This window comes from Henckelia pumila, chromosome 1 (genome assembly GCF_033568475.1).
Source record: "Henckelia pumila isolate YLH828 chromosome 1, ASM3356847v2, whole genome shotgun sequence".
Classification (NCBI taxonomy): Eukaryota; Viridiplantae; Streptophyta; class Magnoliopsida; order Lamiales; family Gesneriaceae; genus Henckelia; species Henckelia pumila.
In genome coordinates, this window is record NC_133120.1 from 108,639,365 (window position 1) to 108,657,131 (window position 17,767).

Sequence of the window (17,767 nt, forward strand, 5' to 3'; positions counted from 1 at the left end):
TTCGATCCATATTAGTGTAATATCATGTGTGTGTGAGTGCTTTGTTTCATATCAAGAAAGTTAAAAAAAAAAAAAACATCACAGTTTCCTATCTATGCATCTTGTTCTTGAAGGTTTGCATCATGACTCACGTTTTTCATGTCCATGGCTAGGTGGGCTGCTGGTCCATGGTTAGAGGGGTCCCTTGGGGTCCCTAGGGTCGAGTGGTAGGGTCAGACATGGGCTGGAATGGGCTAGGATTGGTCTGGTTCGAACTGAACCATGGCTGCCCGTTTTTCTGCACAGATTAGGGTTCATGGAAGGTTGCCTCGTGATCAGTGGATAGGAAGCATGGGGTTCGGGCCAGGGCATGGTTCAAACCGGCAGGACCCTGGGGAGGTCCTGCCGGCGGGGCTCCGGCCACGGTGGTCGGAGCTGGGCTGCAGCAGGCCGTGAAGGTCTGCTGCTCGTGCGGCCGTGGCAAGGGGGAAAAGAGAGTATTAGGGTTTCGGTTTTGGGTTGTTGGTGGATCCGGGTCGGGTCATGTGGTCCGGGTCGGGTCTAAAATAATATGGGTTAAGTTAGTTGGGTCCGGGTCCGGGTTATTTTAATTGGGCTCGGGTATTTTTATTTTTAAGTTTTTAAGTTAATTAGGAGTTAAATGGGCTAATTAAATTTCCAAAAATTTAATTAGTACCATTTAATTTATTTGGGCTCCATTAAATTATTTTGGGTTAATTTAATTATTTTTGGGCTTTTATTAATTTTTATTTAAATTTTTAAGTTGACCAGAAATTTTTATGGGCTTGGGAGCCCATGAAAGTTATTGGGCCTGTTATTGGGCTTTTGGGCCCATTGGGCCAGGGACAGTGTTATTGGGCCTAAATTAGTCTTAATGGGCTTTGGTTGATTTATTGGGCCTAGAAAAGTTGTTAATGGGCTTAAGTACACTAATGGGCCAAGTCTTAAGTTAATGGGCTTGTATGTCTAGGGCCAGCAGTTGAATCAAACCATGAGAAAATTCATGTGTCCTGAGTTTATATTTAATTATTTTATGCATGAAAAGTTATTTGAATATTTATATGATATTAGAAAATAAATTAAATATAAATGAAGGACACACAATTTATTTAAAGTACATGCATTCATGAAATCAATTTTTATGCTATGATTGAAGTTCTATGGTTGAGCAAATAAAATATTTTAGGTGGAAATTAAAGTAGTGTGGCCATTTATGTATGGGCAGTTTCTGCCATTTATGTATGGGTGGTTCGCCACCAGCCTCGTACGATGGTTTCTTAGACTGATCAGTCGCAATATAAGTATGGGTCACACTTACGGATAGGACCATTCGATGTTAAGAAAACAAGTGCTCAACAACTCAAGTATGTATGATATTATGTATGTTATGTATTATTCAGAGATTTCTTTAAGCAACATTTATGTTATTATTTTTGAAGCATGCTCATGCATTTATAGGTTAAGTATTATGATGAAAGTGTATTAAATAATTTTAAACCCTTGTTAGTATGCATGTTGGGCCTCTAGGCTCACTACACTGATATGGTGCAGGTGAGTACGTAGAGGAGCAGGTTACCCCTACCGGTGGTGAGGACGTATGAGCGGAGCTGCAGTGGCCCCGTGACCATAGTCTGCATCGTGCTAGTGTTCTATGAATGAATATTTTAAACACTGTTTTATTTGAAGATTTTATTCCAGAGTTGAGATTTAAGTATTATTTTCACGCAACTTTTTAGTGTATGCACTGTTGATTAAATTGTTTTGAATTATTTTAAGTATTGCATGATTCAGACGTTTTAGTAATTATTTTTATGTTGCATAATTATTTATTAAATTTTAAATCTTTTTTTTATGGTTGTACATATATGTATGGGCATATATGTATATATATATATATATATATATATATATAAATATTTTACTTAGTATTTATTTTAAAATTAAAAGAAAAAGAAAATTTTTAAATTTTCCGCATTTTAGAAATTTATAAGTCTAGGGTGTTTCACATGTTCAGCGTTATCTGGAATCTTTCGGACTTGTATTGTGATTTGAGTTGAACAAATCCTTAGGGTAATCTTGAACGAGTATAGACAGTGGTTAGTATGTCTAGACGGATGCCGGCTCGGTACTGGTGATTACTCGTGGTTATTGTCTGACTCTGACAAAGATGAGTGGTTGAATCAGCTGTGATTCTTTTGATTCCAAGTATTTGGGATCTGCGGACGTGTGGCAGGGAGATCATCGATATTGATCATCCATGAGAGTTCATTGATCTGTGATCGTCTGACTAAGGTCGATATCGTCAGGAAAATCGAGAGCTACAGAAGATTGACTTGATCGATCATATTATTCCAATCGGTGTTGATTGGGATGTAGTGAATCAACAAGTGCTGGAAATATTACTTTGAGTATTGTATGCTTGATATAACGATTCAAGTGTATTTAGGGGATTCTTCATCGCTAAGGATCTTCCGGAATGCGGAGATCTGGACTTTTGGATTCTATGGATCACGAAAGTGGTCATAGGGTGGCTCTTGTGATCATAGTTCGTTGACACCGTTGCTGAGATTACCATGGGTGGATTTTGATTTGAGCATTGCTGGTTTTAGCAATGATTGATTCGGCATAGGAAATAGGATTCAGTGATTGTCCAAGGATTGTCAGGACAAATTTTAAAAACTGTTAATCGGAATGATTAGTTTGGGTGCTTCCAGTGGATTTCTTGAGATTTGTTCTTTGGAGGCACATCACGCTAAGTTAAGTATTCATCCGGGGAAGCAACAGGTTGTGCAAAGATCTACGTACTCGGTTCGGATGAAAGGGAATAGAACGCTATGTTTATCAACTTGTCTTGAAATATTTGGTGTGTCAGCAGGTCAAGGCAGAGCACCGACGACCTGGAGGTTTGCTTCACAGTCTGCCTATTCCTGAGTGGGAAATGAGAGCTATCACGATGGACTTTTTGTGACCCATTTTCCGGTATCCTCGAGGAATTGTGATGCTATCTGGGTTGTGGTGGACCGACTCACCAAGTCAGCGCATTCCATTTTCTGTAGCCGAGAGTACAATGTGGATCATTTTGACTCAGTTATGTATTCAGGAGATCGATCGACTTCATGGAGTGCCTATGAGCATTATCAGTAATCGAGGTCCCAGGTTTACTTCCAGATTTTGGGGGAGGGTTCGACGTGTAATGGGCATTACTCTCAGCTTGAGTAATACATATCATCCGGAGACAAATGGTCAGTCAGAGCGCACAATCCTTACTTTGAAGGATATGCTGCAAGCATGTGTTATAGATTTTGGTTCAGTCTGGCAGGATCAATTGCCATTGATTGAGTTCGCATACAACAACAGTTATCATAGTAGCTTTGGGATGACACCATTTGAGGCATTGTACGGACGACATTGTCATACTCCACCCTTCTAGGGGAGAAGTGGGGGAGAGACAGACTGAAGGACTGGAGTTAGTCCAGCAGTTAGCAGACATAGTTGATCAGACCAAGAAACGGATTAAGAGTGCACAGGATCTTCGGGACAGCTATGCCAGATACTAAGCATGAGCCTTTGCAGCTTGATGCTGGGGGAGAAAGTAACTCTGAGAATGTCACCTTTCTGCAGGATTCTCAGATTTGGCCTTAAGGGCAAGTTATCCTCTAGGTTTATGGTTCGTTCGAGAGCATTGGCAATTTGGATTATCGGCTAGCTTTGCTACCTTATTTTCCCAGTATTCACGACGTATTTCACGTATCTCTGTTGCAATGATATGGGGTGGATCAGTCTCATATTCTGCAGCGGTCTGAGATTCAAGAGGATACTGATTTGATTTACGTGGAAAGACCTACTCGTATCCTTGATCATAAGGATAAGGTCTTGCGTAATAAAGTTATTCCTCTGATTGTTAGTTCAAAGACGACATTGAATGACTGAGGAAGCTATTTGAGAACTTGAGAGCAGGGTGTGTTCAGAACATCCTGATTTGTTTTCATTCGGTACTTAAGATCTGATTTAGAGGACGAAATATCTTAAGTGGGGGAGAATGTAGTAGCCCGTATCCAGAATTAACGATTAATAGTATTTAATCGTGTATTTATGTTTGGATTAAGTAAAATATGATTAAGAAAATTCCAAAAGGGTTAACAGAGTCTAGAAATGGATCCAGAACACTCGAAAATGGTTTGGAGGGTCCCAAGATTCGAGTGGGATCGGAACCACCGATCCAGGATCGAAACTTCCGATCTTGGTGAGTTCGGAACCACATCGGAAGCAGGGAGATCGAAACGTCCGATCAGGATCGGAGCTTCCGATGGCTGTTGGTGACAGGTGTGTGGTTGCATGTGGACCGTATTGACACGTAGCGAACGGAGCTTCCGATCGGGGGAACGGAGCTTCCGATCTACACGTTCGGAGCTTCCGATCGAGGAACGGAGCTTCCGATCGATGCCTATAAATATGAGGTCCGAGCTCCTCATTTCTTGCCAATTCCGAGTTCTTCTCCTTCGCCTAGTAGCTTTATTTTAGGGTTTTGGGTACTCTTATTTTAGAGTTGGAGTAGGGAATATATTTTTAAGTATAGTCAGACAGTGTCTGACATAGTAGCAGAGCAGTGCTCGAGTAGCGGAGCATCGCTTGTGTAGCGGGTAGTGCTCGAGGCTGTGGAGCAGCAGCAGGGGTATGCCCCTAGTTGCGGGATAGTCGCCATCAGTGGGCTGACGACGGACGCAGGTATAGCTATGGTCTCCTTAAATTATTTAGGAGTATGCAATAGTTTAGTTAAGGCTTTTAGCGCTTATTGAATGATGCATGGGTATTTGCATTGTAGACTTGATGATAGGCTTGGAACCTAGAGTGGGACTACTAGGACTGCCTTAGAAAGGTACGTAAGTACTGACTGAGATTGCCAGCGGATATGCATGCTTATATGTTGCATTTATGTGTTTGCATGTTATTATTGTTATGCGGCATGTGCATATCATCTTGTGCTTGTACATCTGTATATCTTTCGAGATGAGCCAGTTAGGGTTGCTCAGCCCTGTTAGGACGTTTGATATCGAGTACCCTTAGGTACTGATACCTCGAGGACTCCGTGGTCCGCGTCCGGGATTCGGGAATGAGTGGTCGCACACAGTGGTTAGCTACCCCGATGTGACGAGCTTATATCCCAGGCGCCAGTTTGAGCAGTTTGTATACAGTTATCCCAGATATGGATACCCTGTCATTTGCATGCATAATATTTGTATGTTTATCCGTGCTTTCGTATTGAGCTTAGAGCTCACGTCCAGTATTTTCTGTGTATCTGGATACCCTATTCGATGGGGCAGGTATTAGGTGCAGGATTGAGCACCAGGAGCCTGGAGTAAGCCAGTGACCGTGAAGACAGCAGGATTAGCTGTAGGTTTTATTTAAAATTAATTCGATTGGGTTGTATAAATCGATTTGTTAGCCGGTTGTATTCTGCCGGTCTGCTTGTATTTAAGTCTTCCGCAGCGATTTATTTAATGCATGTTTAATTATGCTCTTAACTCTGATTAGGTAGTGGATCCGGGTCGGGTCGCTACAAGTTTACTTATAGTGCACATCGAAAAATAGCGTCTGTATGTTCTTCCATCATTAAAAAAAATAACTACAAAATTTTACTATATTATATAGTATTTTTTCATATATATATTTTTTATTTTCTCTTATCTGATTTCGATTTCAAAAATTAATATTTTTTATTTTAAAATTAGAAACACTTCATTCTTTATTTTTTTTTATAGACCACAGACATGTTGTGTATCATTATCCACTAGTTCTTATATCGGAACGAAACAAACCAAATTGCTTAAACAATAAATTTGATATTATGAGCACTCATGATGTACACTTTTGTGTGCACCGCTGACGTGACATCCTCTACATCCAATAGGTGAACGCCACATCAGCAGGTGCACACATAAGTGCACACGATAGGTGCTCACAATATCAAAACTTGCTTAAACAAATTCAATATTTTTTTAGATTTTTAAAGAATATAAATTTTAACCTCTAAAACTTTCTAAAAATTAACTGATTTATCTTTTTTTCCCAAGGTGAAGTCAAAAACCAAATAAAACAAACCAATTAAAATAGGTTATTTCGGTTTGTACTCGAATTAACCAAATTTCAGAGAATATTGAAATTTATGAATAAAAATAATCAAAATTTATTTTTTTAAAAAAATGAAAATAACCAAAATCAAACAGAATAAATGGATTTGGTTATTTATTATATTAAAAATAAAAAATTGCGCGGCAGTTCGAAAGAAATTTCCGACCGCCGCGAATGTCAGTGGAGAGTCACTCCACCAGCATCCGCCGAATTTCGGAAACTGTGGCGGTGGAAGTCCTCGACTCGCGGCCGCTGGAAGCCATAGAATCTACGTGAGACCCATGATGCTCTTTTTTTTTTTTCAAATTTCTTCCTTTTCGTTTGTTGGGTTCTTTCTTCTTTGTTAAACCCTTTGATGTTTGATGTTAAATGTTTGAGAAAACCCCATGAAATATAGCGAAAAACCCTATCATCGCTTGGTATTAGGCAGCTGCCTTTTTTATTGAAAATGATTCAACAAGAAACAGTTGACAAGGATTGGACATTTGAACCGGCAGTCTTGATGGGATCGTTTGATTTTGAATGAGATTAGCAAATCGTTATTTAACACAATTGATTAGTGATTAATAAGTTTCAACGCCCTTACCTAATGACCAAGATCTCATCTTTTATGATTAAGAGCTACAATCAGCTTGAAAATTTTGATGAACGAGTCACTTGGTATATTTTGGAAGGTGCAGAACTTACTTTTTAGGAATTGTATCTCAAATTCTCACAATTTTTTGTTTAGCACGATATCCTGAATTTTATTACGTTTCGTTTGGACTGTGTTATCTCCTTAAATTTTATTACGTTTGTGCCGCTTCCGTGTGATTTTCTTTGAGGAATTGGGTGTTATGGATTAAGCCGGAACGATCATGACGATAATAATTGCGGAATAAAAACAATCAACAAGGAAACCAAGATTTACGTGGTTCACCCAATATAGGCTACGTCCACGGAGCTGCTGTAATATTTATAACCGGAGAAATATTACAAGTGTATACAAAACACTATATCTTACCACACCCAAACCCCGAGTATTACCGAGAATTAATTCTCTAACTCACAAGAGATCTCCAAAAAAAAACACTCTTTTTTTTTCTCTCTTTATTTTCTTCTCTCTTTGTTAATACAAAAGAAGAGAAGAATAGGATAATAAAAACCGAAGGAATGGAAGCCAATTTATAGGAGGAAGAAACCGCGTCGAATTAAATGCAAAGCATTTAATATATATTCCCAGCTTCCACCTACCGCCACCTAACAATTCTCCCACTTGAAAACTTGATTCCAATCATGGCTTCACACAGTCAATGTAGCAGCTCAGGCTTTCTCTCTTATGCTTGCAGTCCAACTGAAGTCGAGCATAACTTCAGTTTGTCAGTAGTCACCGCCTTTGTGAACATATCAGCAGGATTTTTACTTCCAAGAATCTTCTCAAGCATCAAGATTCCATCTTCCAGAACAGATCTGATGAAATGGTACCGAACTTGTATATGCTTCGTCCTAGCATGATAGACAGGATTCTTTGCCAAATGAATAGCACTCTGACTGTCACAGTATAATGTGTTATCCTCAAGCTTCTGACCCAACTCCTCAAAGAATGATCTCAACCATATCATCTCCTTGCTAGCTTCTGTCACTGCAATATACTCAGCTTCAGTAGTCGAAAGTGCAACAATCTTTTGCAACTTGGACACCCAACTTACAGTCGTAACACCCAATGTGAACACATATCCAGTAGTACTCTTTCTGCCGTCTAGGTCACCACCCATGTCGGCATCTACATATCCTTGTAAGTCCTGATTAGTCTTCCTGAAGCACAGAGATAAACCAGCAGTACCTTTCAAGTATCTGAAAATCCACTTTACTGCTTCCCAGTGTTGTTTTCCGGATTGCTCATAAATCTGCTCAAAACTCCCACTGCATGTGCTATGTCTGGTCTGGTGCACACCATTGCATACATGAGGCTTCCGACAGCAGATGCATAAGGAACCTTATTCATATAAGCATGCTCCTGCTCCGTCGATGGTGATTGAGCTTTGGTTAGTTTGAAATGACTAGCCAAAGGAGTACTAACCGGTTTAGCTTCATCCATGTTGAATCTGCTAAGAACCTTTTTCACGTACTCTGCCTGAGATAACTTCAAAACTCCGTTCACCCTATCTCTCAAGATCCTCATACCAAGAATTTGTTTTGTAGCTCCCAAATCCTTCATATCAAATTCTTTTGATAACTCTATCTTGAGCTTATCAATATCTTCCAGACACGCTCCTGCTATTAACATGTCATCAACATATAGCAGTAGAATGATATATGAACCATCAATCTTCTTCACATAACAACAGTGATCCGCCTGGCACCTCAGGAAACCGTTGTTATTCATGAATCCGTCAAACTTCTTGTACCACTATCTTGGAGCTTGTTTGAGACCGTACAAGCTCTTCTGAAGTTTGCATATCATTTTCTCCTTCCCTCGTACTTCAAATCCCTGTGGCTGCTTCATATAAATTTCTTCATCCAAGTCACCATGAAGAAACGCCGTCTTTACATCCAACTGCTCCAGATGTAAATCTTCCTTAGCCACTAGTCCAAGTACTGTTCTGATAGTGGTTAACTTAACCACTGGAGAGAAAATTTCAGTGTAATCAACGCCTTCTTTTTGTTGAAAGCCTTTTACAACAAGTCTTGCCTTGTACCGTTTGCTGCCATCAACTTCTTCTTTGATCCGGTACACCCACTTGTTGTGTAATGCCTTCTTGCCTTCCGGAAGTTTCGTCAACTTCCACGTCTGATTGGATGACAGTGAATCCATCTCATCTTCCATGGCTAACTCCCACTTGATTGAATCATCATTTTGAATCGCTTCTTCAAAGGTCTCCGGTTCACCTTTATCAGTCAGCAAAATATAGTGAAGTGCAGGGGAGTATTTCTGAGGTGGTCTGATTGTTCTAGAAGATCTCCTGAGTTCAATTTCCGGAGTTTGTGAGTCATCATCTTGTGCAGTTTCTTCTTCCTGGTTACTATCCTCCGACTCATTCACAGGAATATCAATCAATGGCACTTCATTTGACTTCTGGACTTCAAGACATTTATCTCTAGTTGGAATGTCTGAGTTGTCCTTATACAAAACTTGCTCATTGAAAATGACGTCTCTGCTCCGAATGATCTTCCGATTTTGGTCATCCCATAACCGATAACCAAACTCATTATCTCCATAACCAATAAAGAAACACTTCTTAGATTTCGGATCAAGTTTCGTTCTGTTGGCTGAATCGATGTGAACATATGAGAGACAACCAAACACTTTCAAGAACGAAAGGTTTACTCCTTTGTCGCTCCAGACCTCCTCTGGTATTCTGCAATCAAGTGGTACCGAAGGTCCTCTGTTGATCAGATATGCTGCAGTGTTAACTGCATCAGCCCAGAATGATTTCGGCAGTCCAGCGTGCAATCTCATGCTCCTGGCACGTTCATTCAGGGTCCTGTTCATCCTCTCAGCTACACCATTCTGTTGAGATGTACCAGGAATGGTTTTCTCCATCTTGATCCCGTTCTGTGCACAATATTTCTTGAACTCAAAATCTTCATATTCTCCTCCGTTATCAGACCGTAAACACTTCACCTTCAAGTTGGTCTCATTCTCCACCATGACTTTCCACCTCTTAAAGGTTTCGTAAACATCAAATTTATTTTTCAGAAAATAAACCCAAACCTTCCTGCTCGAATCATCGATAAATGTGACATAATATCGTGAGCCTCCAAGGGATGTCACAGGAGATGGCCCCCACACATCAGTATGAACCAGCTCCAACTTTGCTGCTTTCGGTTCTCTACCGCCTTTCGAAAAGCTCACCCTTTTCTGCTTTCCAAGAACACAAATTTCACACAGTTTGTGTTCGACAGTTTTTAACTCCGGTAGCTTCTCTTTTGACATCAGCATCTTCATTCCTTTCTCACTCATATGTCCAAGTCTACAGTGCCATAGACTTGAGTTAGCTCCAACGTCCACAGCTGCTAACATGCCTCTACAACTGGAAGTCATGTAGAGGGTTCCAGTTTTCATTCCTCGAGCAACAATCATGGCTCCTTTGCTCACTTTCCAAGAGCCATCACCAAAGGTCAATTTATGGCCTTCGTCATCGAGCTGTCCCACTGAGATCAGATTCCGCGTCAGTCTTGGTACATGTCTGACTTTATTGAGCTTCCAGATGGATCCGTTTGACATTTTCAAACTGATATCACCCATACCAGCTATTTCCAACGGTTTTCCATCAGCCAGGAAAACTTTTCCGTAATTACCAGCAGTGTAATTACTGAATACCTCACGATCACCGGTTGTATGAAATGAAGCTCCCGAATCCATAATCCATGAATCAACCGGGCTTTCTATGGATAGTACTAAGGCATCATGTACATCCTCAGTAATAACATTTGCATTATTCTTGGGTGATCTGCAGTCCTTTTTCATGTGACCAGTTTCACCACAGCTCCAGCACTTCAATTTCTTTTCAAAGGTACTTTTGTCTTTTCCAGTTCTTGATTTGGATCTGTCACGCCATCGGTTAGAACCTTTTTCACTGCTCCTGCCCTTACTTCTGTTTTCGAGATTTAAGGCAAATCTCGATGATGTTGCTTCTCCCGAATCCCTCCTGCGAACTTCTTCACCAAGGATTCGATCTCTGACATCATTGAATTGTAACTTTTCCTTTCCAGCAGAATTGCTAACCGCTGCCCGCATCGGCTCCCAAGCATTTGGTAAAGACGCCAAAAGAATAAGTGCACGAATTTCATCATCAAATTTAATTTCAACCGATGTTAGCTGGGAAACAATCGTGTTGAATTCATTGATGTGTGCAGCCACCGAAGCACTTTCCTCCATCTTCAAGTTGAATAACTTTTTCATGAGGAAAACTTTATTATTTGCTGATGGCTTTTCGTACATGTCCGACAAAATGGACATCATCTCTTCCTTGGTTTTTGCCTCCGCCACGTTGTGGGCCACGTTCTTTGTTAGGGTCAATCGTATTACCCCTAACACTTGTCGGTCAAGAAGCTCCCATTCATCATCCTCCATCTTTTCCGGCTTCACCCCGGATAGAGGTTGATGTAGCTTTTTGCTATACATATAATCTTTAATCTGTAACCGCCAGAACGTAAAATCTGTACCGTCAAACTTATTGATTCCAAGTCCCGATCCGTCATTTCCGGCCATCGCTTCTACCGCCTTAATAAAAATTTCAAAAAATCTTTTCTGATGTGGAAGATCAGACAAGGCTGCAACCACAGAGCATACTCAGAATTTTAAGAAATTTTTCACCAAGGCTCCCGAACACCGTAACAGCTCTGATACCAGTTGTTATGGATTAAGCCGGAACGATCATGACGATAATAATTGCGAAATAAAAACAATCAACAAGGAAACCAAGATTTACGTGGTTCACCCAATATAGGCTACGTCCACGGAGCTGCTGTAATATTTATAACCGAAGAAATATTACAAGTGTATACAAAACACTATATCTTACCACACCCAAACCCCGAGTATTACCGAGAAATAATTCTCTAACTCACAAGAGATCTCCAAAAAAAAACACTTTTTTTTTCTCTCTTTATTTTCTTCTCTCTTTGTTAATACAAAAGAAGAGAAGAATAGGATAATAAAAACCGAAGGAATGGAAGCCAATTTATAGTAGGAAGAAACCGCGTCGAATTAAATGCAAAGCATTTAATATATATTCCCAGCTTCCACCTACCGCCACCTAACATTGGGAACCATGAAACACTTAATATAAGTCCAGTTAAAAAACTAGTTGACCATATATTTGTGCTGTAATTGATTATGGTAACAAGAGCATATTCATTAATATGAATCTATTACTTAGTTAGTGCATTGTCATGTCATGTTAGCAATATGAATAGTCTAGTATAATACTTATTTTTCTTTGTGGACTAGTGATTTTTTAAGACAATTGATTATGAAAATATCCATGCTGGTGTGTTGGGTGCAAATATATTCATAGAAAGCCACGAGTTAGAAGTCACATTCAATTTATGATCTAAACTAAGAAAGAAACAGTAAAAATGGTATTGGTTGTTTGTCAACCCTGGTTGAAGCTTAGTTACAGAAATGCAAACTTGTATCTATCCAACAATTAGGTATATCAACAGCTACTCCTCCTCCGATACAAAAATACGTTAATGTAATCAGTATAGTAGAAAATTGTGGACATGCTGGAGCTGTATATCAATGCATATACATGATTAATACGAGCATTTTCTGCGAATATGCATCCACGATTGCGTATCAAATACGCGTGGGTTTAATGTTAAAGCTACCTTTACTGGTAGCTACACCTAAATCTGGTTAGCCATTTGTTGTAATTTGGTATCATGCACTGTCTAAACGTTACGCGTAGCTAATTTACGTGTCGCAACTATATGTAGTGCATGTAGCGGATTCGACATCTGTTATGTGTTGGATGCAAATAAATACCGCTCTTGTTGGTGCCATTTCATTCAAAGGGCATAGGTTTCACTTGCATAAATTTTAATTCTATGCATCTGCAGTTTTCTTGGTCGCTGATTGTTGTGGTCTATGGGGGTGTCTATAGGTGTGGAAATCAAATTGTTGGATGGTTTCTGGATTGTTTCTTTCGTGAATTTGTGAAGTTCATTTTGCAGTGGTTTACAGATTTCTTGATTACTCTTTTCTAGTATTTAGGCCTTTTTTTTTTTTTTTAACGAGGTGATCGTTGCCAATTCTATTAACTACTGAAATTTTCTTTTGCAGGAGGGGTTTGTTAAAGTTGACACGATGCAAAATTCAAATATTTGAACTTGGTGGAAAAGGGGTTGCAATTCCTCAAAGAATTGGATATACCAGAGCATTCACTCCACAAGGAGAGATCAATTCTGTCACGCTTGGAGCATGTTCCAGAACCTGTGCCTGCTCCAAGATTTACATCTGATCTTGTGGATCGGGGTCCTCAAGTTTCTAGTTTTCTGCATTCGAAGCATTTCTAAGATACATCGTTTGACGAACTCTATTTGTTGAATCGTCTCAATTTAACATCCTCACGCGCGCACACAACAAGATGGTTCTGTACATGTTTCCGATATCAATGCGAGTTTTCTTGTATTCTAGTACTGACAACAGGAGTGACATTCTTTGACAGATTCTGGATCGAGGGAAGGAACGCTACTCAGCAGGGACCGAAGATTGCTAAATCAAAAAGTTCCTTCTCGTATTTCGATTCACATAACGGAATGAGAGTGCTTCAAATTCTTGAAGAACAGAGGGGACAAAATGTACGTGGGAGAAGAGCATGCACATGATGAGTACTTCATCGGTTTTTAGAATATATACGTTGAATATTCCAGTTAAAATAGAGTCGGGGAGGGGTTTAGGCGAAAGTGTACATCGTTTGAGATGTCAAAGAATCACACTTTGGTGGTGTTTGGAAGAGTTTTTAAGAAATAATTCTGAGTTTTTTTTCATAAAATTTCACAAAATTTTAAATTTTTATGAATGAAAAGCTGATAAGTGCTTCGTGCACCACCAAACACGACCTTTGTCTCACTCTTATTTTATTTTCCTCACGTTCTTTTTTTTTTTTTTTGGAGGGTTGACCCCGAAAGAACCCATTTCCCACATGAGTTAGAGGTTCATTGGACCATGGAGAGTTAAATCGAGGGATGTGCACGAGCGGCAGAACCTGAGAGAAGGTCCGGAGGGAGCAACATGGCCAACCCCAGAGCATACCCTCACAATATTTCAGAGGAAATATGCTTCACACGAGAATCGAACCCGCAACGCTGGAAATTTTTTTCTCACGTCACGTCAGACCTTACCAACTCGTCTATGCCCCTGTGGCCGTTTTATTTTCCTCTCTTGGTTTTCTCTTTCGTGTATGAACATCAAAATTTAGGCCTTGTATATTTTTAGATTGTATATTTGATAATTTAGATGATATATTTTTAAAACTATTAAAACTATTTTTTTAATTTTTTTTTACACTGTTGGTTATGTTGCTAGTGTAATTATTAATTATACACGAAATTATATAGTTTATTTGGCACATTTTATTTCATTTCAGTTGCATGTACCTATAACAAACAATATAAATTATTTTTTAGTCTTGTGTAGTTTTTATTAAAATTTTGTGACTCTCAACTTGAGAGATTTTTTCTTTCAAAGGGATCGAATCAAATACATGGAAGAACAATTTGTATCCATTGATTAAAATGTTCATATACAAATGCTTATACACCATGCATTCCGAAGTAAATTAAACATCATCAAACCGCATACTAAAATAACATCAAACTAATAAGAACAATAAAACTCGAACTCCTAAAGCAAAACAACACAAACTAGCGAAGAAAACCAATACACATCGTAGAAAAATTAAGATTGAGACAACGAAACACAGAGATTTTGTGAAAAATAACCACAAATAAATGAATTGAGATTCTTGTTTGGAGCACACATTAGTATGACAAAACGTTCTTATTTCATTGACGAATTTTTTTTTATTTACTCTTATCGGGTAAATTTTTTTAGTTTAATGTGGAATCTAACATATTTTTTTCATATTAAAAGAGATTTATTTCATTACACTGTATTTGCTGTTGGTGATAAATTTTATTTTCAGTATCAATATAAAATAATAATTCAAGATTTTGAAAATACAAATGAAATACATATATTGTAGAAATTAAATCGGTGGGTTATCCTATATAATTTTCAGGAGACCTATATAAATAAATACATAAATATAATAACAATTGAAAAATAAAATTGACAAAAAAAAAGAAATTTAGATCTAATTAAAATAATCTATATTAGCACGGTAGAAATTTCCAACCGCCGGGGACTCCACTAGCATCGGCCGGATTTCAAAAACTGCGGCTGTGGAAAGCCTCAACTGAGAAACCACAAAGAATCCACGTGAGATCCATTATGCTTTTTTTTAAAATAAAAATAAAAATATTCTTGTTTTTTCAAATTTCTTGGTTTGCGTTTGATGTTAGGGGGACTTTTGTTGGGTTCTTTATTTTTTGGTTAAATTCTTTGATGTTTGAGCAAAACCACTGAAGGATAGTGAGACAAAACCTTTCATCTGTAAAATCCCATATCGCTACGCAGCTGCCTGTTTAATTGAAAGTGATTCAACTGGAACATTATCAAGAATTGGACATTTGAACCTGTAGTCTCGATGGGATCACTTGGTTAGAATGAGATTAGCAAATCATTATTTAATGGAATTTGTTAGTGATTAATGAGTTTCGATGCCATATCTAATGACCAAGATCTCATCTTTTATGATTCAGAGCTACAGTCAGCTCAAAGGTTTTGATGAATGAGTGACTTGGTATAGTTTGGAAGTCCAGAACTTGCATTTTTAGAATTTTGCCTCAGATTTGCCCTTTCTTGATCCAGTAGAATGCTATATATCCGCAAAAATTACATTCGTCATGCTTGCCTGAAATGTTGTCTGATAAATTGGGAACCATGGAGCACTTAATAAATATCCAGTAAACTACTATTTGACCTCAGCACATGCTGTAATTGGTTTTGGTAACAAAAGAACATTTCGCTTTTCTGAATCTTTTAATTATTCAGTGCATTTCTATGTTAGCAGTATGGATAGTCTGGGGTAATACTAATTAATCTTTGTGGACTGGACTATAAAATATTCATGTTGGTATTTCGGGGGTGCAAAGATTTATAGAAAGCCACAAGTAAGAAGTCACATTCAATCTATGATCTAAACTCAGAAACAACATATTTTCATTGGTTATTGTCAACATTGGTTGAAACGTAGTCGCAAAAATGCAAATAAGAAAATAAGTTATTGTAATCAGTATAGGAGAAAAATGTAGACGTGCCAGAGCTGTTTATTAATACATATACATGGTTAATATGAGCATTTTGCGAAACTCTATGTTTTACTTGATGGATGCCTAATATTCATCCACAATACACGTCTCTGCTTTGCGTATCAAATACGCGTGGGTTTACTGTTAAAGCTACCTACCTATGCTGGCAGCTACACAAAATCTGGTTTAGCCATTTGTTGTAATTTAGTATCATGCACTATCTACAAGTTACGCGTAGCTAAGTTACGTGTCGCAATTATATGTAGTGCATGTAGTGGATTCGACAACTGTTATGTGTTGGATGCAAATATATACCGCTCTTGTTGTAGCCATTTCGTTCAAGGGGCATAGGCTTCATCGCTTGCATAAATTTAAATTCTATGCATCTGCAATTTTCTTTTTTGCTGATTGTTATGATATATGGGGGTGTCTATAGGTGTGGAATTCAAATAGTTGTTTAGATTGTTTCTTTTGTGAATTTGTGAACTTCATTTGCAATGGATTGCAAATTTCTTGATCACTTATTTCATGTCTTTAGGACTTCGTTTTTTTTAACAAGGCGATCATTTCCAATTCTATTAACTGCTGAAACCTTTCTTTTGCAGGAGGGGTTTGTTGAAGTTGACACCATGCCGGAAAGAATTGGGTATACCAGAGCATTCACTCGGCAAGAAGAGATCAATTCTGTCACGCATGAGTCATTCCAGAGCCTGTGCCTGCGCAAGGCTTGACATCCGATCTTGCGGATTGGGGTTGTCAGATTGTGAGTTTCTATTTTTGTACATGCGAAGTTCTAAGATACATTGTTCGAAGAACTCCCTTTGTGTTGAATAATCTCAATTTAACATCATCAAATGCTTCGCACACACAAAAAAATGATTTGTTCATGTTTCTGAGATTGAGATGATTTTTATTTTGTTCCATTAGAGGCAACAGGAAGGACATTTCTTTGGCGGATTCCGGACCAAGGGAAAGAACACTACGCAACAGGAACCGAAAATTGATAAATCAGAAAGTTCCTTCTTATATTCGGATTCACGTAACGGAATGAGAGTGCTGCAAATCCGTGAATCTTGAATATCAGAGAGAAGACAAAATGTTTGTGGGAGAAGAGTATACATTCATGAATTCTTTGATCGGTTTCAGAATATTTATAGAATTTAAGTTGAGTGTACATTACTATTATTTTTTGGACTCTGGAAGTGTACATTATTTTAGAAAAGTTATGATTCAATCATTTTTATCCTTCCTCGAATCAGAAACTTTTTTATTTTTCGCCATACGAATCATTTTATTAGATCTTAGTTATAAAAATTAAGGTTTCACTTGTTCCTCTCATGAATTCCTTGGTGAAATAAATTACATTTCAATAAACTGAATTTTTTTTATTACTAAAACACTATGTAATATATAATTATAAATGCTGGATCGTTTGAAATAAGTTTAAAAATAACTATTGATTTTATTCCTTTTAAATAATGTAAAACCGTCTCATGTTTTTAATTGAGACGAATCTTCAATCTGATCTTTAAAAAATATTATTTTTTGCTATAAATATGAATTAAATTGATTCGTCTCAAAGATTTATGTTCGTGAGACGATCATCTCATAAAAAACCTATTCTTAGAAAAATAATTTATCAACCTTTTAACTACACCAAAATTATTATTATTATTATTATTATTATTATTATTTATTATTTTTTATGACCTTCTGCAAAGAGGCCGCACACTGCTTTCCTGATTCCGATTAGATAGTGGATGAAAGCTTCTGT

At 38.1% G+C, this 17,767-nt stretch overlaps 2 long non-coding RNA genes across 3 annotated transcripts; both read left to right on the top strand.

Moving 5' to 3' along the window:
- The first annotated feature begins 12,494 nt into the window (after positions 1-12,494).
- LOC140875343 (uncharacterized) lies at positions 12,495-14,072 on the top strand. The gene is made up of 2 exons (XR_012148407.1): positions 12,495-12,722; positions 12,902-14,072. It is a non-coding gene; the product is annotated as an uncharacterized lncRNA (long non-coding RNA).
- A 2,113-nt stretch (positions 14,073-16,185) lies between these two features.
- LOC140875516 (uncharacterized) lies at positions 16,186-17,248 on the top strand. 2 transcript variants are annotated; one of them, XR_012148488.1, is made up of 3 exons: positions 16,279-16,429; positions 16,599-16,756; positions 16,921-17,248. It is a non-coding gene; the product is annotated as an uncharacterized lncRNA (long non-coding RNA). The 2 variants fall into 2 exon arrangements; XR_012148487.1 differs by having other exon boundaries at positions 16,186-16,756.
- Positions 17,249-17,767: the final 519 nt, after the last annotated feature.